Source organism: Tenrec ecaudatus, chromosome 2 (assembly GCF_050624435.1).
Source record: "Tenrec ecaudatus isolate mTenEca1 chromosome 2, mTenEca1.hap1, whole genome shotgun sequence".
Lineage (NCBI taxonomy): Eukaryota > Metazoa > Chordata > Mammalia > Afrosoricida > Tenrecidae > Tenrec > Tenrec ecaudatus.
In genome coordinates this window covers 261,628,052-261,653,640 of record NC_134531.1, presented here as the reverse complement: position 1 = coordinate 261,653,640, position 25,589 = coordinate 261,628,052, and positions in this window count along the sequence as shown.

Sequence of the window (25,589 nt, the reverse complement as noted above, 5' to 3'; positions counted from 1 at the left end):
TTGTTTACCCTGAATTCCTGGAGGTCCTGATTTAGTGCCTCCCCAAAGAGGGTTGGAGAGGTTTTGAACCTCTGTATCAACTGAGTCCAGGTTAATTGTCCAGTGAGAGCTCCTTTTGGATTGGCCCATTCAAAGGCAAAAATGGTCTGGCTTAGAGAAGACAGAGGAATGAAAAAGAAGGCATCCTTTAAATCCAATACTGAATACCAAGTATGCTCAGGGGGTAAAAGGCTTAGCAAGGTGCAGGGGTTAGGCACCACTAGATGAGCAGTGCCCGCCCAGGCATTAACTTCCCTGCGGTCTTGTACTGGTCTAATGTCATTGGTTCTTGGTTTTCAAACTGGGGGCAGGGGTGTGCTCCAGGGAAATTGGCAGGGCACCAGAATACTTGCCGTCCTCAGCCAGTTGATGTGGGTAGCGATACCCTCCCAGGCTTCCTCAGACAGAGGGTATTGCCGTATTTTGACGGGAGTAGCGGTGCTAAGAAGCTGAACAACCACCGGTGGCTGATGTTGGGCCAGACCCGGGGGAATTGTATTCAGCCCAAACCTCAGGGATGGTTGTTATTCCCTGACTTAACAGTTTCTCAGAGCCTGTGGCTGGTTCTGGGACCAAGAACAGAATATACTCTTCATCCAATAGAACAGATACTGTAAGTTGAGGCACTGGTTCTTCAGTTGGGTTTATTTCCACAGATGCCACTTTGTCCGTGGAGTTAAATGAAATAACTGCATTTAATTTATGTAACAAATCCTGTCCCAGCAATGGGTACAGGCAGTGAGGCATGACCAGGAAGGAATGGGTGATTGTGCCATGGGCTAAGTCGGTGTAGTCCACAGATAGACTTTAGGCTTTCCGCTGACTCCAACAATAGAAGTTTTTGTCGAGAACAGAGTCCCTTGAGTCTCTTTTAATATGGTTGCACTGAGAGGTACCCACTAAGAAGTTTACTGGGTGGCCCCTACATTTAAAGTCAGCCTGGGCTCCTGGGGGCCTGAATTTTTGGAGCCCTGATGGCTCTAGTCATCACTTTGGGTTAGTAAAACTGGAACTTCCCCAATGTCTTTTTGTAGCTTCTCCAGACAGTCTTTTTTTCCCAGTGTCCCATGCATTTGCAATAAGTGCACTGATCTTTTTGGAGCCTGACCCTATGGTTATCTGGCTTGTGTTCACTTTTTTCCTTATGAGACCGTGATTTTGGATTTTTCTCTTCTTCTTTAGAAGCAGCCACCCTGATTTTAGTCATCTGCTGTGTAGCAGTTACTGGTGGATCCTCCCTGTTGTTATAAACTTTTGGGGCTGTCTCTATTAACTCAGTAAGATTTTTCCTCTCAAACCTGTCACGCTTTTGAAGTTTTTTTGTTTTTGTTTTGTTTTGTTTTTTATGTCTGGGGCTGCCTGCGCTACAAAAGCTATATTAATGGCCCGGCGATTCTCAGGGGCCTCTGGGTCAACTGGGGGGTACAGCCTGTAAGCCTCCATGAGGCATTCAAGAAAAGCAGCTGGCGACTCACCTATAGCTTTCTGCACTGTCTCACTCACCTTAGACAGATTAATGGGCTTTTTAGCAGCTCCCCAGAGGCCCTGAAACAGAAATTGGCTTCCCTGCCCTGCGCATTGTTGGGGTCCCATGGTGGGCACTGGGTTGGAAACAAAGCTTTTGTAAATGTGAAGCAGCCACTGCCTGGCTGTCTGCCCTGAATAGAATCTTATGTTTTCCTCTGGATTCCTTACCTTTCTTCTGCCGTGAAGAGAACCTGTAAAAGTTGCTGACAATCATCCCACGTGGGTTGGTGGGTATGAAAAATAGTTTCCAATAAGGAGATTAAGCCTTGGGGCTTATCAGAGAAGGATGGGTTTTGTTGCTTCCAGTTGTAAAGGTCACTGGTGGAGAAAGGGACATAAACCATGAAAGGGACCACTTGTTTCACCCCGGGTGGAGGAACAGTTTGTCTCAAGGGAAAAATACCAACCAGGACTTCAGCAGGCTTGCCCTGTTCACCTGCTGCCTCAGAGTATACCTTCCTCCTCCCCCCCCCTAATCCCCCCCCGGGGGTGTGGGGAGGGCTGAATGGGGCAACTTCCATAGTACCAGGTGTCTGGCCCAACCCCCCCTAGACAGGTATGGAGGAGCAAGCAGAGCAGGGGGTCTGACTCCCTGGGTTGGGGGGGGGGGGTTCAGGGTGGAGGAAGGGTTTCAAGCTCCCCTTCAGACCTCTGGAGGACAAGGTAAAATCGCTGGGGCTTCTTTTTTTTTTTTTTTTTCTGAGTCTCCTTTTCCACTGCCACCAAGACCTGCTTTGGGGGAAGAAACATCCAAGCATACGGAGGAGGATTAGAGGCTATGTCAATCCACACATCTATATAGGGGATTTGATCTGAGTGACCTGGTTTTCCATAGACGTATTTCCACACCTGGTAAAAAGAGGTAGGGAACAGGTGCCCTCTGATGACGAATCGGGCACTCCCACAACCCAATCTGTCTACAAAAGGTCCTAAAATGAGACGACTTTGTTTTAAACTCATAACTTGACATAGACCTTTTAGAAAAGTCAGAGAAATTATTCAAAAGGCTCTGGAGTGGAGTTGACTGTGTTTGTCCCATAGTTTCACTTCTCCTGTTAAAAAGTAAACAACCACAGAAAACAAGCAGGAGCGTAAGCAGCCACACACAAACAAAAACAAAAATAAACAAGCAGCACGGGACTCAAACATACAAGACAAATAACAAGATCCCACCACCAGGGCATTAATTTACGATATCAGGAGAATGCAGAGACGTCTCTCTGTCCCTCTGGGAGTGACTAAAGTTTGCGTCCAACCGAGCCTACCCCCGCCAACCTGGAGTGTGCACACCAACCTGTTAGCGCGCTGGGCAGGACCCAACAACCCGGGCGGAGGAACGTCTCTCCCAGGCCTTTCCCTAGTTGTGGCAGTGGCGGAGGAAAACACCCGTTCCCGGGGGTCTCGCTTGTCCCGCTAATGTACAACTTGGTCACCGGATCTCGGTGGAACCTCCAAATGTTGTACATGAACTGGACAAGAACAACATAGATTCTGTTATAAAAACAAAACCGTTTATTCAAAAAGGAGAGAAGGGAAAAGAGAAAAACCTGCGCAGGGACCAGCCACCTGAGTCTATAAAGAGTGACTGGCCCTGATCGCTTACAGACCTGGGTTATTATAGGGTGGGGTAAACAATGGGGCTTTGCAGCTGTGCAAGCAAGCAAGCAAGCAGGAACAGAAGCAGACCTTGCAGTTAGCCTTGACATTTTAAAACTTTTTTTTTCCTCTGAGAATAGTGTGTGGCCTTATCTTGCGGGTGCTATTTTCTGGCCAATGTTTGCTTGACCTTAACCTAAGGGGAATTTCCACAGCTTGATACAAAATGGAGACTGTTACATGATGGTTCCACTCAGGCTAACTGCCACAATATGAGCTAATATCAGATTTATGGGCTTGGACTGGACTGGGCTGGGATGCATCCTTAATGTACAATTGTTCTTGTATATAAAGCTCTTTCTTATACACATATGAATGTCCATGAATTTGTTTATGTTGTCTATCCAGACTAGCACGGGCTATTAAGGATCCTTCCTCTAATCCTGATGTCATGTTCTTTTGAGGAAGGGGACAATGTTCAGTTCCGGATAAAAAGAAACCTAAGCAATGTGCAAAGCAATTCCAGACAGTTCCTTGTGATTTCTTATTTCTGCTTCTATGTGTTTCCACTCACTGGTTCATTGACCTATTGCAGCCCACCCTGTAAACCCACTCCCTTTTCCTAGAAAATTCTCCTAGGTGGGCAGGTAGGAGCTCAGTCTCTGGATAAGAATCCACTGAGCTCAATAAAGTACATCCTCTTGTTGTAACCGGCTTGGTGTTGGCAACTCTCAGAGTGCCACCTGTAACATTTCTTCAGATATCAGCTTCTCGGATTATTTGCTATGTATGCAGATTCAATAAATATGGTGAAAGAATGTTACCCTGCTGCCCAACTTTCTTGATTTGTACGTTGCTTGGCCTATGTACAAGTTTCACACGAGCACAACTATATGTATATTTGTATTTGCATATATGTTTGTATGTGCTGCAAATATCAATAAACATACTGCCATCAAGTTGACTGAGTACATCTATGGAAATTTCTTAGCCATCTCCAGCCTACTGCTGGCCTTGAAGGGTAAGTACCATGGGCTCAAGAGGATATTTAGATTAAATGGTAAAACAGAGTTTGTAAAGATAATGTTCTGTCACTGAGAAAGACTTGAGATTTCAAGCCCTTCCTTTCTCAGTTCTTGTCCCAGTTGCAAGAAAGTAGTCAGATGAGGGGAACCTGCAGACCAGAGCCAAAGAAAGGGGTTTGTTTTTTTTTTACTGGTACTGGGCTCTTGTTTTACCATGAGAAAGAGTTACTTTTGCAACACCTAGGGAAACTCAGGAGAATTTTATTAGAAGCTAATAGCAGGAAGAAAACTCTACCCAGCCAACTCGACTCAGCCTTTTTTTGCCCCAGTATGCACATCGAACTTTTGAAAAGGCTCCCATGGATGGCATTTGGGGGACTTCCATTGGTGTTGCAAGGAGGGTTAGAAAATACAGTCCCTGGGACAAGATTGTGTCATGAGGCTCCCCACCATGCTCTTTCCAAATCACTTTTGCTCATTTGCCCTGTCTCGATTTGAACAGACCAAGTGAATTTATTAAATGGTTAAATCACCATGAGACACAGTAGGGCCGCCAAGGAATCTTAGTGCACCATAGGATGTAAACGAATGATTTCTGGTGTGTTTCTGGCTGTTGACTGGCTGGACGTCATGTGAGATCACACCTCTATCAGGTACAGTCCTTCCTGAAAAACAGACGCCAAGACCCTGAAAAGACTGACTAGGGGTCACTCTTCAAGACGTGGGTTTTATTATTTAAGAAACTGTTTATAAAGATCCAGTTCTGCATACCACCTGCAACAGTGGGCAAGGTCAAGACTGATCTATGCCTGTCTTCAAGCAAGCAAGGATTGTATACTGTTTAAGTCAGGAAAGGGGATGGGGGTGGGGTGGGTTTGAGGCAGGTCTGGGAGAGGTGTGCTGGCTATGGGGGCCAGAGGAACAGCTCTTCCATGCCCATCCCAAAATTTGGACCCGGAAACAGCATTGGTGCTAAGATGTGCTCAGTAGTCAGCTGTGACACTGTACCTCAAACGGGAGGGGACTCGGAAAAGGCATGGACTGGACATGTGGGATGCACATTTACCCTACACATAGCAAACCTCCCTCCTGTTCCAGTTCTGTGCATCCGAGGGTTCATGCTGTGTTTTTGTCACCAGGCCCAGAACGTAATGATCAAATCAGCCATTTGGGGGTGGTAATAATATCCTGCCTTTCTGCATTTCATTGTCTCCTCCTGTTCTATTGATAAGGAAGTGTGTCTTTTATGTACTTCACTGTCCTTTGTCCTGGGAAACTAACCTCTCTTTTGTGCTAGAAATGCCTTCCATCGTCAACCTTTTCCCCTTACCCAGTTCTATCTAGTTGGCAGTTTGCCATCCTAGCAAGTAACACCTGGGGTCTGGAAAGCTTACAGGTAGTCCATCTAAGTTACAGGTAGTAGTTTCTTCCCATCTGAACCAAGAAAGAGTGAAGGAAACCAGAGGCTTCAGGAAGAAACCCATCTACAGGACTGAAGGACCACATGAACCACAATCTCTTTTGTCTGAGACCTGAAAAAGGTGGCACGTGGTTATCATCATGGACTTCTCTGACTGGGAATTAAATAAAAGGTTCTGGCTAGAATGGAATAAAAATGAGACCAAACCTCAATGTTCATTAAGAAGGAGAAGAAGATGGGGGTGGGGGGTGGGGAGACTCGCTGGAATGATATAGAATGGAAAAATTTTCCAGAGACTCCTTTCATCAATAGGACCTAAAGCTACTTCCTAAGATCACTTTTCAGCCAAATGATAGATTGTACTACAGAATAAACAAGAAACATCAAGGAGGAATATGTGCCTTAGAACAGTGAAATATAGGAGACCACAGAGATAATATTTGCCCAAAAAGGAAAACAAGAAGAGATGGTATCTGGAGGATTGAAAATGTAGATGCCATGAAGGAAATGGGGACAGTCCAAACACATTGCACAGACAGCTACAGACTTGGTAGAATGATCTGTGTATGGATTTTTGAATGTACAAGTAATTTTCTGTATACTCTTTCATCTAGAGCACAATTAAGTGTGTAAAAATCAATAGTAAAATTGTCTATTATGTTTGTTGTTGTTGAAAGGAAGAGTTGACCTTTTAAAATTGTGTAATATAAACCATTGATAAATGCACCAAATTCACCAGCTAATAGAAATTCGTTTTTTTTAATCATTTTATTAGGGGCTCATATAACTCTTATCAAAATCCATACATACATCATTTGTGTCAAGCACATTTGTACATATGTTGCAATCATCATTCTCAAAACACCTACTTTCTACTTGAGCCCTTGGTATCAGCTCCCCATTTTCCCCCTCCCTCCCTGCTGCCGCATTCCCCCTCCCCCATGAACCTTTGATTTGCTATTGAAATTTCAGCACCTAGTATTCACATGCAAAAAATAAAAACTAGGTTACAGTGTGGTTTCTTTTTATTACAATAAAGAAATCAAATTGTCTCTCTCAATCAGTCGCACCTCTCTTTGTTCTGTCAGGAATTCCCGATCTTCAGGATAGTGCCAGAAGAGAAGCTCTCAATTTTCAGGAAGTTGCACCTGTGATTTTAGCTGCTACAGGTCAATGGCCAACACTCAGGGATGAAATTGCAGAAGCTATAAAAGTGTTGACAGCAGAACTCAATTTTATTGCCTTCTCATTCCATAGCAAGCGCTTCAGGAGTAGCGTTAACCAGTTGCATCCCAGTCTGTAGCTATTGTGACCAGATACCAAAAAGAAAAAGAAAAAAAAAAAAACACCAAACAAAGTAAAAGCACCAAAGTCACTACCATCAAGTGATGTCAACTCAGCAACCCTATGGGACAGGTCGACCTGCCCCTGTGAGTTTCGGAGACTGTAACTCTTTATGAGAGTAGAAAGCACCACCTTTCTTGTGCTGGGTGACAGGTGGTTTAGAAGGGCTGACCTTGCAGTTAGCTGCCCAACCAGGAACCACTACACCACCAGGGTCAGACACAGAACCTTCGTATTTTGACTCACTACCATTGTCGAAGCCGACACTTAGTAACTAACTATTTATTAATATTTTAACACTTCTTTTTAATTTTTGTGAGGAGCCATGGTGGCATAATTGTAATACAGTGGTATAACCGCAAGGTCAGTACTTTGAAACCGCCAGCTACTCTGTGGGAGGAAGCACTACAGTCTCCATTTCCGAAACCCACAGGGACAGTTCTACCCTGTCTTATAGGATCAGTATGAGTCTGAGTCAACTCAATAGCAATGGGCTGTTTTCTGTGCATGCTTGCTTTCTCATTTGAATAAAGTTGCTGCTGTTGAGTGTCCTCCATTCAATTACAACTCACAATAACCCCAGGTACAACAGAACGAAACTCCACCTGGGCCTGCACCATCCTCACAATTGTTCTTATGTCTGAGCACATACTTACATCCACTTTGTCAATTTATCTCATGGAGGGCTTCCATCCTTTTTGCTGCCCCTCTACTTTATCAAGCATGATGTCCTTCTCCGGGGCCTGGTCTTTCCTGATTACATGGGACATGTCTCCTCATCCTTGTCTCGAAGGAGCATTATGGCTGTATTTCTTCTAAGATCAGTGATAGTTGCCTTTTATTGAGTGTTTCCTATACGGAAGGCATCACACTAAACGTTTTATATGGTACTTATGTTTCACAACTGAAGAACTTGAAGCTCAAAGGAAATAATAGGCCCAAATCTTCCTGTTCCTTATTTATCTGCTCAGTTAATTAAGTTGGCTAGTTAGATATGAAATCATATTTTATAACCCCCTTTTTCAAAATATTATCTCCCAAACCAGGAGAAATAACATAACTCGAGAGCTTGTTAAAAGGCAGAATATCAAGTTCCACCTGAGAAATGGATCAAATATTAATTCTAACAAGTTCTTCATTACACACATTAAGTTCAAGAAGCACTGCCTGATGACCTGTTATTAGAATGAATATCTCTCTTGGATAAAGTAGAAGCCAGAAAGCTCCTGAAAGCAAGGCTGGCGAGACTGCCTCTCAGGAACTGTGGACATGTTGCAAGTCCCTAGAGAAGAATATCGTGCTTGCTACAGTAGAGCATCAGCGAAAAAGAGGAAGGCCCTCGATGGAAGGACTGACACAGGGGCTGCAATACCGGGCTCAGCCATAACAATTGTGAGGATGGCACAGGCCTCGGGGTGGCTTCTTCTGCTCTCCACAAGGCCCATATGATCACAACAGAATAGATAGCACTTGGCGACAGCATCACCTCTTGTTTTCAGTTTTTCACCTGACATATTTACGCCATGCTCCTCCCAGCCAGGTCCCGTGTGATTCTCTGTAATTAAATGTTCTCTGCTTCCCCCATTAATACCCAGTTTTTGATAGGTGCATTCTAGTCTAATAGCGCAGAACCCTTTAAATGGACGAATAGAACTTCAGCCTGTCCCAACCCCAAGACCCCACCCTGCTGCCAAGCAAAATTCCTCTCCTACATTTCCAGTCTGTTGCGGCCATTTCATTACCTATCTGCTCTCATAGAGATTTACAAAGCCTTGGAAACCATGTGCAAGGTTGCTATGAGTTTCGAATTGACTCAATGGCACTGGATTTAGTTTGGAGTTTTTCCTTGGCTACCTTGGAGTGCATGTCCCTCCTGGGTCCCAGCATGCTATGATTTTCTTTCTGGGCCCTGTGAGTACACAGTAAACTCTTTTTGTTCCCTGGCCTGCTGCGTAAGTCTGGCTTCCTTAGGTTGCACCTGACAGGACAGGCTGACCCACCAGGAATCAAAATTAAAAGATTTTGTTATTATTTATGGGTTTTAATAGAGTAGAGACAGTTTCAGTTCTGTGTTTTAGGTAAAGTAGTCTGGAAACTAACTTGCCTGAAACTAACAGCTCCCACAGCACACAAGTCACAGAGGTGGGGTTCTAATCCTGGGCCTTTTGACTTCCTAAAAATTTGTTCTTCTCATTCCAAGGGAAGAAAATAGCTAGAAATAGCAAACTCAAGGCAGGAATAGAGTCAGGGTGCACAGACAATAGAGAACAAAAGGAAAAACATAAGATATGGGATCTTCGTAAGATGGAAGGAAACAAAAAAGGTAAATTTGAGGAAGAAAATGTCCTGACACATAGTATTTAAAATAAAGATGAGAGAGATCAGTGCACAAGTGTCAGGCTGAACAAAGGAAAGGCAGGCAATTTATTCTCCCACCGCGTGGGAGGAAAGCAAAGATGCCGATCATCTCTCAAGTGTAAAATATACAGATTTAAAAAGATACATTAAAAACCTCTGATAAGGGTGTTTATCTGAAAGGCCTTCTTTATCCTCGACAAAGTTTTTAGGAAGGACATTTGGAATGAGTAAGGAGGTAGCCATCACGGTGAAGGAAATGGGATACGCTAGCACAGGTGTAATTCCTATTGAAGAAAGGCACTGGGACACATTCGCATTATTTTTCTACTCCACACAATTCCTGCTGGCCTAGTTGTTGTGCCTTGGACTACAGAGCGAAAGGTGAGAAGTTCCAGTCTATCAGCAGTTCTGCAGGAAGGAGGTCAGGGTTTCTATTCCCTTACAGCAGTGGTTCTCAATCATCCTGATTCCACCACCCTTTCACGCAGTTCCTCATGTTGCGGTGACCCCCGACCATAAAATTGTTTTTGTTGCTACTTCATAACTGTAATGTTGCTACTGTTATGAATCATAATATAAATATCTGATACGCAGGATGTATTTTCATTGTTACAAATTGAACATAATTAAAGCATAGTGATTCATCACAAAAAGAATATGTAATTATATATTGGGAAATATTTATTTATAATTATAAATAAGTGAAATTTTGTCTTAAAGCATGGTGTTTCGTGGGTAAGCGTCTTCACACCAGGTACTCATTCTGGGTGTATCTGCATGTGGGCAGACCCACCTGGAGACGATAGAGGAGAGGTGTCGCACTTCCTAAGATCATTGGAAATATGTGTTTTCCGATGGTCTTAGGTGACCCCTGTGAAAGGGTCATCTGACCCCCAAAGGGGTCGCAATCCACAAATTGAGAACTGCTGCTTTAAAGAGTACAAAACTAAATAAAACTCAAACTCACTGGCATTTAGTCGATGCTGACTCATAGTGACCCTTAAATACAGGGTAGAACTGCCCCAGTGTGTTTCTGAGGCACTAACTGTTTAAAGAATAGAAATCCCTTTCTTTCTCCAGAGGAAGAGCTGGTGGTTTTGAACTGCTGACCTTTAGACGCACAGTCCAATGAGTAACCACTAAGCCACCAGAGCTCCTCTTTAAAGAGTTACAGTCTCAGACCCCAACAAGAAGCATTTCAACTCTGTCCTGTAACATCTGTAAGAGTTGCAATCAACTTGATGGCAAGGAATTTGACTTTTTGGTTTAAATAAGGTTGTGTTCTCATAATTCAGGTACAGTGATACCTCGGGGGTCAAAGGGCACCAAGCTCAGACTTTCCACTACTCAAGTAGTAAAGTTCAAAATATCTGCTGGGTGTCATCACTTTACTCAATAGTGAAAACCAAAAGCCAACTTGGAAACCCCGGAATGACTGCGAGTGCATCACAAGTCGAGTTGAGTTTTGTCTTGCTTCAGGCTCAAAGGGATAACACGTCAGTGCCAGTGCCGCTCTCACTCAGAAAACATAATGCTCATGTTAATGTGTTATTTACATAAAATATCATAACCATGGCTCCAAAGAAAGTTAGTGATCCCATCAGTATAGCTAGGAGGCAAACTGTGAGAACCGCAATAGTGTTTAAAAAATGATATCGCTGCGAAATTTGAATTAGGTCGCCACTTGTCTGATTTGGCAGCTGCGAACAATACAGCCAGTCAATATGATCAACATTGGGAAGGCCGGTGATTAATGTGGCCAATGTATCAAATGGCATGAAAGCCTTAACCAGGAAACAGAGAACCTGGACTATAGAAGAGGTTGAAAATCACTGTTAATTTGGATAAATCAGAAACCACTCGAGGATGACAGCATCTCTGAGATAGTGATAAGCGAGAAGGCTAAAATCTTCCAGAGGGAATTTAAAAATGTAGTTTTGGGGTCTTAGAGCCAATTATTTTGCTTTCTATTATTTCTTATGGGAAAAATATATCCAGTGCTTGAACTATCTGGTGTTCAAACACAAATTTGGAAGGAATTGGGTTCAATAACCCAGGTAACACTATATCTATCAGTAAGTGTCATCTCAGAAAAGAATTCTATTCTTTCCCTGATTCAGATTGCCTACCTTTGCCCCACCCTGTGTTTGACATAGAGCTGTGATGGGGTCGAGGTTACAGCTTGAGGTGTGATCCGCAAGGTACGCAGTGGAAAACCACTAGCCACTCCAGGGAGAAAGACAGGGCTTTCCTTGTCCACAAGTTCCAGCCTTGGAAACTCACCAGAGTCCTGCCCTGTCCTACAGGGTCAATGTGTCAGGATCCACTTGATGGCTGCAAGTTTATATTTCAAATGATCTTACTTAATCACTTGCTTATTTGTTTCCTCTCTCCCAAAAATCATTAAGTGTAACATCCATGAGTGAGCCTATCTGTTCTACTTTATCCAATCTTCTTAATCTTCTCATCGTGATAGTTGCTTCTTTATGCAGTCCAAATATTCTTCTTAAGTACTTGGATGAGGATAAGACGAACCTTTGAAACGGTGAAACATACAACTTTCCTCTAGTTCCTAAATGCTTCTTCCCCACCCGCTATCATGATCCCAATTCTACCTTACAAATCCGACTAGACAAGAGGATGTACACTGGTATAGATAGGAACTGGAAACACAGGGAATCCAGGACAGATGATCCCTTCAGGACCAGTGGTGTGAGTGGCGATACCGGGAGCATGGAGGAAGGTTGGGGTGGAAAGGGGGAACCGATTACAAGCATCTACATATAACTTCCTCCTTGAGGGATAGGCAACAGAAAAATGGGTGAAGGGAGACGTCAGGCAGTGTAAGATATGACAAAGTAATACTGATTTATAAATTATCAATGGTTCATGAGGGAGGGGGAAGAGGGGAAGGAGGGGGGAAAATGAGGAGCTGATGCCAGGGGCTTAAGTGGAGAGCAAATGTTTTGAGAATGATGAGGGTAACGAATATACAAATGTGCTTTACACAATTGATGTATGTATAGATTGTGATAAGAGTTGTATGAGCCCCTAATAAAATGATTTTAAAAAATAGAAGAACCTTTGAGATAAACACTTTTTTATCTGCATCTCTCTTGTCATTGGGGCCAAGATCAGTGCTTTATATGTGCTGAATCAAAAAACAAAATAAAAACCACCCCAAACCAAACTCACTGCTATAGAGCCAATGCAGACCCATAGCAACTTGTTGTGGTTTCCCAAGACTGTAACTGTTTACAAGAGCAGAAAGCTCGATCTTTTGCCCATGGAGCTTCTGGTGTTTTCAAACTGTTGACCATGCGGTTCGCAGGCCAACATGTAACCACTATACCACCAGGATTCCTTATGAGTCCCCAAAGTACTGGTTAAATGAATTCAGCGATCCTAGCTGAGCATTCGTAAAAGTTGGAGGTTGTGATACTCAGGTTTAGATAGTGACATGAAGTGCATGGTCAAAAAAATAGGAAGAGCATTCAAAGTAAATTTTAAGAGTCATCATAGACAGCTGGTGTATGGGGCAGATTCCATCAGAGAAGACATGCTAAAATTTGTTGTTAATTTCTGTCGAGATGATTCTGAATCATGACCGCACCACGTAAGCAGAATGGAACTATGTTGCACAGAGCTCTCAAGTCTATGACCTTGCAAAGGCAGATCGCCACTCCGATCTTCCGAGATGCCGCTGAGTGAGTTCTAACTGCCCACATTTGAGCGAATGGTAAAGGCTTACCTCTTTGTACCACTCGGTGACTCCATGCCCTCCCTGCCAGAGCAGAGCAGCAGAAGCAGTGTAGTCAGGTTAGAGCTGCACCTCTATTCTCATAGCCAGTGCCTCTCAAAGTACAGGCCTCACCCAGAGAGACTTGGACACCCATTAGAATTTTATACTCTCAGGCTCACCTGAGTGGTGGTGAATCTGTACCCTGGGATCCAGGGTAGGACGGGGCTTCAAAAAGTTCATAGAAAAAATAGAATTAAAAGAGAAGGCCATGTCTCAACAAACTTTGAATCACCCTATTTTAAGAAGCCTTCAGGTGACTGTACTGTTGAGTGTGACCGGCACTGCTAGAACAGTGAGAGAGTACCGTTGGCTGTGTTACATTATATACACAGATATAAGATAAACACATGATCATATAGGAGTAATTTCTATGCAAAGGATTCACGTAACAAGTCCAGTGCACCTGCTCCTCACTAAACTGTAAGACTACTGGATGAGTTTTTTGAAGGGAGAACTTATGCATCTACAAACTCAGGGTTTATACAGGACAGCATGACTGCTGAGGCAGCTCCAAATTTTGAAATTTAATTATTCAAAAGCTTTTACTCTGAATTTATCCTGTAGTAGATAAATACTTAAAATGAAAGTTCTTCAAATATGCTTTACTTATGCTAACATAACTCTTTGCTTCATATTACAGTTGTCCCCATTAACTAGGCACTCACATTTATGGAGTTAGGCTAAACTGCTCTTATTCCATTTATATAAAAATGAAATTGGCACAGACATCATTTTTGTCAATATATTACCTGTGTCTTTGCTAGAAAAACATGCATAATGGCTCTAATGTTTTCCCTTAATAACTTGTCTGTAAGAGAGAGAGAACAACTTGAAGATTCCATGAGAAAAAAAGAAATGGTGCTAAAAAAGCAGGGAAATATCAACTTAATATCTTAAATTAGAAATCAGTTTCCCAGCTTCCATGACCTGTTAAACTTGCACTGGCAGTTTGATTAGAATCATCTGCCGGTGTAAGCAATGTCCCAGGGGGATGGAATATTGATAATGTTCTCTAACATACAATTACAATGATGTCTCTAAGGTGAACAAGAGGCATAGATAAACCATAGATCTATGAATGGATTGGGGGCTTGTAGCCCCAATCTAAACTCAATTAGTTCTTAACACATGGCCCTGCTTGCTGCTGTCCCTATGAAATGATCACTGAAATATGGGTGCTATAGAAAACTGTAGGGAAGAAATTAGATGGTTCCTGACTATCAGAAAGAATAGTATCTGGCTTCTTATAGGCCTGTTTCAAACAAGAAGCCAATTAATTGAGGTGTCAACTAAGTCCACATGAAAGAAGCACAACAACCTGTGTGGTCCAAGCATTGTAAATAACATGATCCCAATCTAAAAGAGGGAATGGTGTCAGAGCTTAAATTGTTCCCATCTGGATGACAGTGGAAGCCCAAAATCCATTTGTATGGTCTACCCATGGATTATGTCTTCAGTGAACCCCCTCTGGTCATAGCTGAGGGATCTGAATAGCCCTGTTCTCACACAGAGAGCACTGTGAAGTTCATTGTGGCAGATGCATTTAGGTCAAAATATAATGCTTTATCATTTGATTTCCCTTCTGACCCATTTTAAAGTGGGTTCTGTTTGCTATTTTTAAGTGAGGGAAAATAAACATGAATTAAGCCTCTGGTGAATTTTCTCTGACCATGTACTAGGAAAGTGAATAGGCTTGCTAACATGCAGAAGATATTGGGAAGGGGATTATTGCAGATGCAATTAGATCAAAATTTAGTTCTCTATTATCATTTGATCTCCTTTATGATCCATTTAAATTTGTTCCAGTTTTTAATATTTTATGCCTTCTTTTCAATTGAGATTTTCATTTTGTTATTCTTGTTAGTTTCTTGTTTGTTTTATAATATTATTCCGTATGTGAGATCCATAATAGGTAAATCTATAGAGTAATTGGATTAATGGTACCTTGGAGGAATAACATGAGAGGTTGGGGAAAAATAAGGAGCTAATAATAGTGAGTACAAAAATGAGGAAAATGATCTAAAACTGTTTGTGGTGATGATTGTATAACTCTTGATGTGCCTGAAGTATTGAACTGTGTGTCTGAATTATATGCCAATAAAACTGTTGAGATGGATAAAAAAATGAATAAAATATTCTTAAACTGATTGTGATGATGATTGTACAACTCTTCTTGGTGTTAATGAATTACTGAATCATATAATCTATGAATTATGCCCATAAAACTGTTGAAAAGATAAAATAATCATCTGCCAGAGAAATATTGCTTTTGGTCCCCGCTAAAAAGTCTGTTTACCATATTTAACAGCTTTCCAAATTATCTGCAGCACCACTACAGGTGAAATATCTCTGCCAGCTTCATCAAACTGACTGGACAAAATATAAACAGGTATCAAATTGCATTCCCTAATGAGTCCTCTGAGCAGAGAACACTGGAGAAAGAATGTCAATGTGAAAGTTAAATTGGTGGACAGAGGCTGCCATGACTAACACAGAGAAAGGGGGAAATTGGAACCATGGGACGGAAATGTCAGATGGGGGAAGAAGCAGAGTGAGCACTCTAATGAATGATCTAATGAGAGATAGACTAAACCTGGCTCATAGACAAGAATGCTGTAGTAGTTACATAATCGGTGTCAGTTTGATAAAGAGAGTGAAGGGGTGGAGGCTAGCCTGTGAAAGAGGACACAGCCTGATGATGCCTCTTTGTGGATGTAGCCTTCTCATGAAGATTCTGGGGACTTCTCATTCTCCCTGGAGGGGAGACACTCTCTCTCCCTTCTTCACCTTCATGTTCAGGAACCACACTCGGGGAGCTGGAGGGGCATCACGCCAGGGCTCGGATTCTTCCACCACACTGGACCCACAAGACTTTACACCCAATGGCCTGTGATCTTTCTGCATTTGGCATCCTTACATGTGCTGTGTGAATCTGAAGAGGAATTTGTGTACTAGTATAGGACATATGGACCTTGATCTGGCCTGGGTGGGGATGTTTTTTCAATATAAAACTGCTCTTTGATATGAAGCCATAAAGTTGGTCTGACCCACAGGAACTCTATGCATAACAGCACAAAACAATGTTCCAGTATTGTTCCATCCTCAAAATGGATACTATAATCACCATTGTTGTTGCTCTTTTTAAGTGACATAGTCAGTTCTGATCTAAAGTAACTCTATGCATAATAGAACAAAACAATGTCCAATATTGTTCCATCCTCAAAATTGTTACTATACTTGATCCAGGTAATGCAGCCACTGTGTCAATCCATCTTGTTGAGGGCCTTCTTTTATTTAATCATTTTATTAGGGGCTCATACAACTCTTATCACAATCCATACATACATCAATTGTGTAAATCACATTTTAATATTTGTTGCCCTCATTATTCTCAAAACATTTGCTCTCCACTTAAGCTCTTGGCATCAGGTCCTCATTATTTCCCCTCCCTCCCCGCGCTCCTCTCCCTCATGAACGCTTGATAATTTATGAATTATTATTTTGTCATATCTTACACTGTCTGACGTCTCCCTTCTTCCACTTTTCTGTTGTCCATCACCCAGGGAGGATGGTCTAGTCAGATTTGTAAGGTAAAATTGGGTTCATGATAGTGGGGGGAGGAAGCATTTAGAAACTAGAGGAAAGTTGTATGTTTCATTGTTGCTACACTACACCCTGACTGGCTTGTTTCCTCCCCAAGACCCTTCTGTAAGGCATGTCCAGTTGCCTTCAGATGGGCTTTAGGTCCCCACTCTGCACACTCCTCATTCAAAATGATGTGATATTTTTGTTCTTTGATGCCTGGTACCTGATTCCTTGGACATTCATGTTTGCACAGGCTGGTGTGCTTCTTCCATGTGGACTTTGTTGCTTCTCAGCTAGATGGCCGCTTGTTTACTTTCAAGCCTTTAAGACACCAGACACTATATCTTTTTTGCTTGCTTGATTTTCTTTCTTTTTTAAGATGCTATATCTTTTGATAACTGGGCACCATTATCTTTCTTCACCACATTTGCTTATGCACCCACTTTGTCTTCAGGGATCGTGTGGGGAAGGTAAGCACCATGGAATGCCAGTTTAATAGAACAAAGTGTTCTTGCATTGAGGGAGTACTTGTGTGAAGGCCCAATGTCCATTTGCTACCTTAATATTAAACCTATAAACATATGCACATAAATCTATTTCCCCATCTTCATATACAAATATATTTACATATGTACATACTCTTACTTAGACCTCTATAAATGCCCTTTGCCTCCTATCTCTTTGCTCCATTTCCTTTTACTTTCCTCTTGTCCCAGTATCATGCTCAGCCTTCATTTGGGTTTCAGTAATTCCTCTTGGTTTCATTACCCTTGATCATGCCCTATCACGCCTCCCACACCCTCCTCACCACCGATTTGGATCACTTGTTCCCTTGTCCCTGGGTTGTTAACACCACTTCCTTTCCCCCACCTCTCCTTTTCCCTTTGTCTCCCCAAAACTCTTGGTCCCTTTGTTTCCTCCTCGAAGGCCTTCTTCTTCTTCCTTGCCCTGGACTATACCAAGCATGATGTTCTTCTCCAGAGAGTAGGCCTTCCTGACAGAATGTTCAAAGCATATGAGATGAAGTCTCTCTATCCTTGCCTCTAAGAGGAATTCTGGCTATCCTGCTTCCAAGACAGATTTGTTGGTTCTGTTGGCAGGCCATGTTACTTTCAATATTCTTCTTTATCACCCTAATTCAAAAGCATTGAATCTCCCCCAGTCTTCCATATTCAACGTCCAACTTTCACATGTATATGAGGCAGCTAAAAAATACTAGGGCTGAGGTCACACATAGTGACTTCTCTACTTTTCAACACTTTGAAGATGTTTTATGCAGCAAACTTACCCAAATGCAATGCAACCTTTTATCTCTTGACGGCTATTTTCGTGAGCATTGATTGTGGATACAAGCAAGGCAAAATCCTTGACTTCAAACTTTTCTCCATTTATCATGGTGTTTCCTATTGGTTCAGTTGCGATGATTTTGGTCCTCTCTACATTGAGTTGTAATCTACAAGGAAGGCTACAATCCATGATCTTCATCAGCAAGTGCTTCAAGTCCTACTCACTTTCAGCAAGCAGGGCCTTGTCATCTGCACATTGCAGGTTGTTAATAAGCTTTCTCTAGTCCCAATGCCCCATTCTTCCTCATATAATCTAGCTGCACTGATTATTTGTTCTCAATAGAGATTGAATTAGCATTGTGAGAGAATATAACCCTGACATACAACTTTGTTAATTTTTTTAAAGTCATTTTATTGAGGGCTTGTACAACTCTCATCACAATCACATATCCATCCATTGTGTCAAGTTCATTTGTGCATTTGTTGCTATCAACATTTTCAAAATATTTTCTTTCTACTTGAGCCCTTCGGATCAGCTTCTCATTTTTCCCCTCCCTCCCTCCATCACGAAACCTTGATAATTTATTAATAATTATTATTTTTCATGTCTTACACTGTAGGATGTCTCCCTCGCCCACTTTTCTGTTGTCTGTCCCCCTGGAAGGGGGTTATATGTAGATCATTGTGATCTGTTCCCCCTTTTTCCCCCACCTTCCCCTTACCCTCCTGGTATCGATACTCTCAATATTGGTCCTGAGGGGCTTATCTGTCCTAGATTCCCTGGGTTTCCAGCTCTTATCTGTACCTGTGTACATGCTATGTTACTAGATTTGTAAGGTAAAATTGGGGTCACAATAGTGGGGGAGAGAAAGCAATAAAAAACTAGAGGAAAACTATATGTTTCAACGGTGCTATACTGTACCCTGACTGGTTCATCTCCTCCCCATGACCCTTCCTTAAGGGGATGTCCAATTGCCTACAGATGGACTTTGAGTATCTGCACTACCCCTCATTCACAATGATATAATTTTTTGTTCTGGGTCATTGATGCCTGATACCTGATCCCTTTGACACCTCATGGTCACACATGCTGCTGTGCTTCTTCCATGTGGACTTTGTTGCTTCTCAAGTAGATGGCCACTTGTTTAATTTCAAGCACTTAAGACCCCAGACTTTATATCTTTTTATAATCGGGCACCATTAGCTTTTTCACCACATTTGCTTATGTACCCACTTTGTCTTCAGCAATTGTGTCAGGAAAGGTGAGCACCACAGAATGCCACGTTATGAGAACAAAGTGTTCTTGCATTGAGAGAATACGTGAGTAGAGGCCCAAAGTCCATCTGCTACCTTAAACCTATATAGATCTATTTCTTCACCATCATATATAAATATTATTTATACATGTACATGCCTTTATTTCACCTCTATAAGTCCATTTGTTTCCTAGTTCTTTCCTCTATTTCCTTTTGTTTTCCTCTTTTCTCACTATCATTTTCTGCCTTCACTTGGGTTTCAGTAATTTCTCTGGGTTACATTGCCTTTGATCAAGACTTACCAGGCCTCCTACACCCTCCTCACCATTTATTTTAGATCACCTATTGTTCTCTTTTCTCTGGGTTTGTTAATACCCCCTGCTTTCCCCTCCCCAGTGTTCCCCAGAACCATTGGTCCCATTGTTTCTCCTCCGGATTGTTTCTCCTGCCTATCTTATGTAGATATATATGCAGAGACAATAATAGACATAAAAACAAGACAGAGTAAAACAAAGCAACAAAAGAAAAGAAAATAACAACAAAAACCAACGACAAAAAAATGAAAAGCCTATGCATAGCTGAAGGTCTATTTGTTGACCTTTAAGAGAGTTTTCCAGTCGAGCGTGATGGGGTGCCATGCTCTTACCCCACAGTCTATTTTTGGTATTCCCCAGGGACTTCATTGCTTTGCTCCCATTGCTGCCCTATTGTCTGACTTTAGTGTTTCACCCTGGTGTGGTGGGGTCAGATCAGGCACAATTTCCACACTGTGTCTCGTGGTGGTGCTGCCCCTATGGTCCTCTCTGTGCATTGGCTGCTCTGACCTTGAATATTGTGCTTGGGGCTTAGTAGCCCAGGATATGCTCCACTCTTTCTCCCCGCCCACCCCCCTTTGTTTGCACCTGTATGCTCTAATCAAATGTGTCCCTCTCCCTGAGCTCTAGCTTCACTGATGTCCTCTGAAGTGCATTCTTCTTAGGGAAGGCAGAACTGGCTACGTAGTTGGGATTTGGATTGGCCCCTCAGATCTCTCTATTGGTCCCCTGCTTTATGTCGGTATGTTGCATCCATATCTTGGCATACTGGGTTGAAGGCTGGTCCCTCTATCCCTGTGGAGATACAAACAACACCCTCCTCTTGGGTGGGTGAGTGCCCTGTTCTCCTGCTACCCATGTCTCTTTTTTCTCCCTTCTATTTCAGTTGGCTCCGAAATGTATCCCTGGATTTTGTCTGGTCCCTGCCATACTACCTGGACATCGCCCCAGGGCTATGTATGCAGTAGATTTTCCCTATGCCCCTTTTTCAGTTTTAAGCTTACCTCAGCATACTCATGTTGTACTTGTCCTTTTGTGCTTGATTTACTTTGCTTAGCATAATTTCCTCCAGTTCTTCCCATGCGACAATATGCTTCATGAGTTCATCACTGCTTTTTAAGGGTGTGTAGTACTCCATTGTATATATATATACCAAGATTTTTAATCCATTTGTCTATTGATGGAAATATGGGTTGCTTCCAACTCCTTGCAATTGTGAACTATGCCACAATGAACATTGGAGCACAGATGTCTAGCCATGGTTTGTTTCTTATGTCTTCGGGATGTATGCCCAGCAGGTGATTGCTGGGTCGAATAGTAGCTCAATTTTCATCTGTTTTAGACATTGCCAAATCAATCTCCATGGTGGTTGTACATACCTACAAGTCCACCAGCAGTGGATGGGAGTTCCTATCTCACTACGCCCCTCCAACACTTGTTGCTTTCTGATTTTTGAATTGGGCTATCTTTGAGGGTGTTAGGCTGTTTTAACTTGCATTTTTCTTATGGTTAATGATCACAAACATTTTTTCATATGTTTATTGACCATTCGGATTTCTGCCCCTGTGAAACTTTTGTTTAGGTCCTTTGCCCACCTCCTCAATGGGTAATTAGTTTTTTGCTTTTTGGAAGCTAGCAGAATATTGTAGATTTTAGTAATAAGGCCTTTGTCTGATGTGTCATTGCTAAAAATGTTTTCCCAGTCCATGGGCTCTCTTATTACTCTCTTGGTGAATTAATTCAATGTACACAGGTGTTTTATCTTCAGTATATCTCACTTGTCAATTTGTGACTACTCTGTATTTGCATCCTTCCCTACTTCAGATAGCCTATGTAGGCCCTGCACCAAAGTTCTCAAGTTGATCCCAATTCCCTCATTGATGGCACTAGTAGTTTGGGGTTTTACCTTGAGGTCTGTGGCCCACCTTGAGTTTATTCTTGTGAATGAAGTGAAACAAGGGTCTTGCTTCATTTTTCTGCAGGTAGATATTCATTTTCTCCAGCACCCTTTGTAGAAGAGGGCATCTGCTTCCCATTTGAAATATTTTGGGCCCTTATCAAAGATCAGTTGTCTGTATGTTGATGATTTTATTTCTGGGTTTTCAGTTTTTTTCCATTAGTCTGAGTATCTGTCATTATACAAAAAGCATGCAGTTTTGACCACTGTGACTGTATAATACATGCTAAAGTCAGGTAAAGCAAGCCCTCCAGTTCTGACCTTCTTCTTGAGAAGTTCTCTGCTAATTCAGGGCTTCTTCCCTCTCCATATGAAGTTGGTAGTCAGTTTTCCCAATTTTTTGAACAAAAATGATGGTATTTGTATCAGGATAGGATTAAATTTATATAGTACCTTGGGCAGAACTGACATCTTTACTATATTGAGTCTTCCAATCAATGAGCATGGGATAATATTACATTTGTTGAGGTTCCTGTGATAGTATTCTGTAGTTTTCCTTATACTAATTTTTTGCTTTTTATACTCAGGTATATCCCTAGATATTTCCATTTGTGCTTGACTGTTGTGAAGGGTACCACCTTCTTGATCCCCTCTTCAGTGATCTTGTCCAATGTGTATAGCAATCCAATAGATTTCTGTTTGTTTATCTTGTATCTGACACTCTGTCATATACCTCTATTGCTTCCAGTATATCCCTTATGGAACTTTTGGGATTTTCCATATATAAAATCATACCATCTGTGAATAATGATAGTTTAACTTTCTCTTTCCTCAGATAAATAAATACCTATTATGTCTTTTCTTTGTCTTAAGCTGTTAACTAGGACCTCCAGTGAGATGTTAAATAGCAGTTGGGAACAAGGCATCCTTGTTTGGTACCCTTTTTCAGTGGGATTGTTTTATCTCTTTTCCATTGACGACCACATTGCCTGTTGGTTTTTCATATATAGCTTGTATTATATTGATGAATTTTCCTTCCATTCTTATCTTCTTGAGTGTCTTAAACAAGAATCGGTGTTGGATGTTGTCAAATGCTTTTCCACATCTATTAATAATATCATGTGGTTCTTATAATTTTCCATGTCAATGTGATGAATAATACTAATTATCTTTCATATGTTGAATCATCCCTGCATCACTGGTATGAATCCAAGTTCATCGTGGTGAATTATTTGCTTTATATACTTTTGCATTCTATTGGCTAGTATTTTGTTAAAGATTTTTACATCAATGTTCATTAGTAGTATTGGTCTATAGTTCTTGATTTTTTTATGGGATCCTTACCTAGTTTAGGTAGCAGAGTTATTCTAGCTTCTTAGAAAGAGTATAGGAGTTTGCTGTCTTTTTCTATGTTCTGGAAGAGGCATTTGGACTGTCTTCGCGTATATGGCTTTTTTTGCATTTGAGTGGAAAGCTCTGAAAATATCTATCATATCAAGTCATTCAATTGTGCTGTTTTGATCTATAGCCTCCTTGTTAAGTGTTTTTCTTTTTCCTGTGATCTGTATTTTTAAGAGACTGGTATATTAAAGTCACCTCTTATAATTATTGAGCCAGTGATTTCTTTTTTCATCTTTTGGAGTGTTTGATTTATGAAATGCATTGGTGTCTTATTGGGTGTGTATATATTTATTATGCTCACTGGTTTTTAGTCTACTGTTCCCTTGAGCATTATATAGTGTCCCTCCTTGTCTCTCGTTTTGGATTGTACCTTCAGATCAATTTTGTCAGATATTAAGATCACAGGCCTTGCTTTTATTGCTTTGCCATTTAGTTAGTATATTTTTCTCCAGCCTTTACTTCTCAACCTGTTTTTGTCTGTAAGCTTGAGATGTGTCTCCTGTAGTCTGAAGATCCAAGGGTTATGTTTTCTAAGCCAGTCTGTTAGCCTCTGATTTTTAATGTCTGAGATCACTCCATTGATATTCAGTGTTATTAGACCCATCTGTGGATTCTGTGATGTCATCTAGTACCTTTTGTATTGAGTGTTTTCCTACCAACCTAGCTTATCAGTTTGTGTTGTGTGTGTGTTCATTCTTCCCTTCTTTCTGCTATTTACCTAATGCTTTATTGGGACCTGTTTTCTCTTTGTCACGCTCTTGGTGGAGTTGTTCTATGACGAGCAAGTATGAGCAGATGAGCAACATTCACCAAGCACAAATAAGAGATCCTCACAACTTATACTTCTTAATCAAGGAAATGAGGAATATTTTAATGCTTTCAGGTACGAAAATAAGAGCTATTAGATTGTGTGCAACAGCCATTTGGGGAAATTGTGGAATATATGAGTCTTTGCTTGGCTCAAATGGTTATTCCTTGTGTTAGACTGGGTTGTCTAGACAAACAAAACCAGTGGCACTCAAGTATCTATAAGAAAGAACTTTATATAAAAAAGTAATTTTATATTAAGAAGGCATCCCAACCCAGTCCAACTCAAGTTCATGGGTACCATGCTAGCTGGAGACCTCTTCGGGCTCAGGAGTAGTAGGGTGTTGATGTAGAATGGTTCAGTAGGAAGCAGGGAGATAGACCACAGCTGATGTGTGCAGTCTCCTGGGTCCAAGTCTCATGGAACAAGGAAGGGTTTGGGCAACTTCTTGGGTTGGCTGCCCATATGAAGCTGTTCCTGGAGGAAGCTAGAGAATACTACCAAGCAGGGAGGATAAAGCGACAGAAAAAAGAGAGAAGTTCCCGTTGTATCTTATTAAAAAGGCCACAACCCAACGAAGTGACTACTTGTAATTGGCATCTACTTAGCTGCACCTCAGATGAAAGGTCCTGTGATCTACTTTCTGAAAGCTGGTTACTGGAAACCCTGAAGAGCATACTACTCTGAGACACATGGGCTGACAAAGAGTTGGAACTGACTTGAAGGCAACTATTTTTTTTAAATTAGTGTAATGTTTATAAGCCTTTATTTTCCTTTCAATTAGAAAAATGTATCATGAAAAAAATGGTTGAAATAAATGCCATTTGGGAAGAATCTGTAAAAATGTTGCTGCTTGAAAAATGTGTACATGACCACAATTATGAATAATTGACCATAACTATGTCTAACCACTCATAACTGACCATAATTCTATATAAGAGATCCAGGTGGCACACTCACCTACATGGTTCTTCACCCTTTCCTAGTCAAGTGATTCATTGACCTTCACATATGGAATTTGATCATGTCTTTAATCCCCCTACCTTTCCTTTGATCTCTTTATATATATATATACAAATAAACTCACTGCCATTGGGTCAAGTCATTCATAACCATTCCATAGGGCAGGGTAGAACTTCCCCGTGGATTTTCAGGGATTTGACTGTGTTCAGGAATAGAAAGCTTCGTCTTTCTCCTGCTGAGTTGCTAGGTGACCTTGCAGTTGGCCACCTAACACATAAGCACTATACCCTCAGAGCTCCCTCCCTTTATATTTAGACCCTAGTTTTTGGCTTGAGGGAGAATTGGTGGCATCCTGAATTATACAATGGGCTGCTAACCAAAAAGTCAGCAGTTCAAATCCACCAGTTACTCCACTAAAGAAAGATGAGGCTTTCTGCTCTGATTAAGATTTACATCCCCAGAAACACAAAACGGGATTTCTTCTTTGTACTATGAGGTGAAATTTACTCTATGGCAGATTTTTCCCCTCTTAACTTGACGGATGAAGTGCTTTGTGTTTTTATGTAGAACTGTGCACACTGAGCTGTTTGACTTCTCATTAGCATGCCCCCAACGCCCCCAACACCTTCCCCACACACACATCTATCAAAATAAGAGATTTTCTTTGACTTTTTGATTTATTAAACAGAATATGTAAGCATCTAGGATTGTTGTAACTGTGCTAAGAATTGAATACATAAGAATAGCAAAATCTGAGCTCTCAAAGTCAGGTAAGATTGTAGGCATATATTAGAAAACACTATTGCTAAATTACTTTGGTAAAACAATATTATCTGTACAGTTGAATATTGATTTCAACATTTCAGCTTTTGTGAGGTTTTAAGAAATTTGTTTTCAGTGAGTGAGCTTCTAAATTATTTGTGCTCAGTGAGTGCTCTTCTTCTGCCAATACTGGGACAGCAATGATC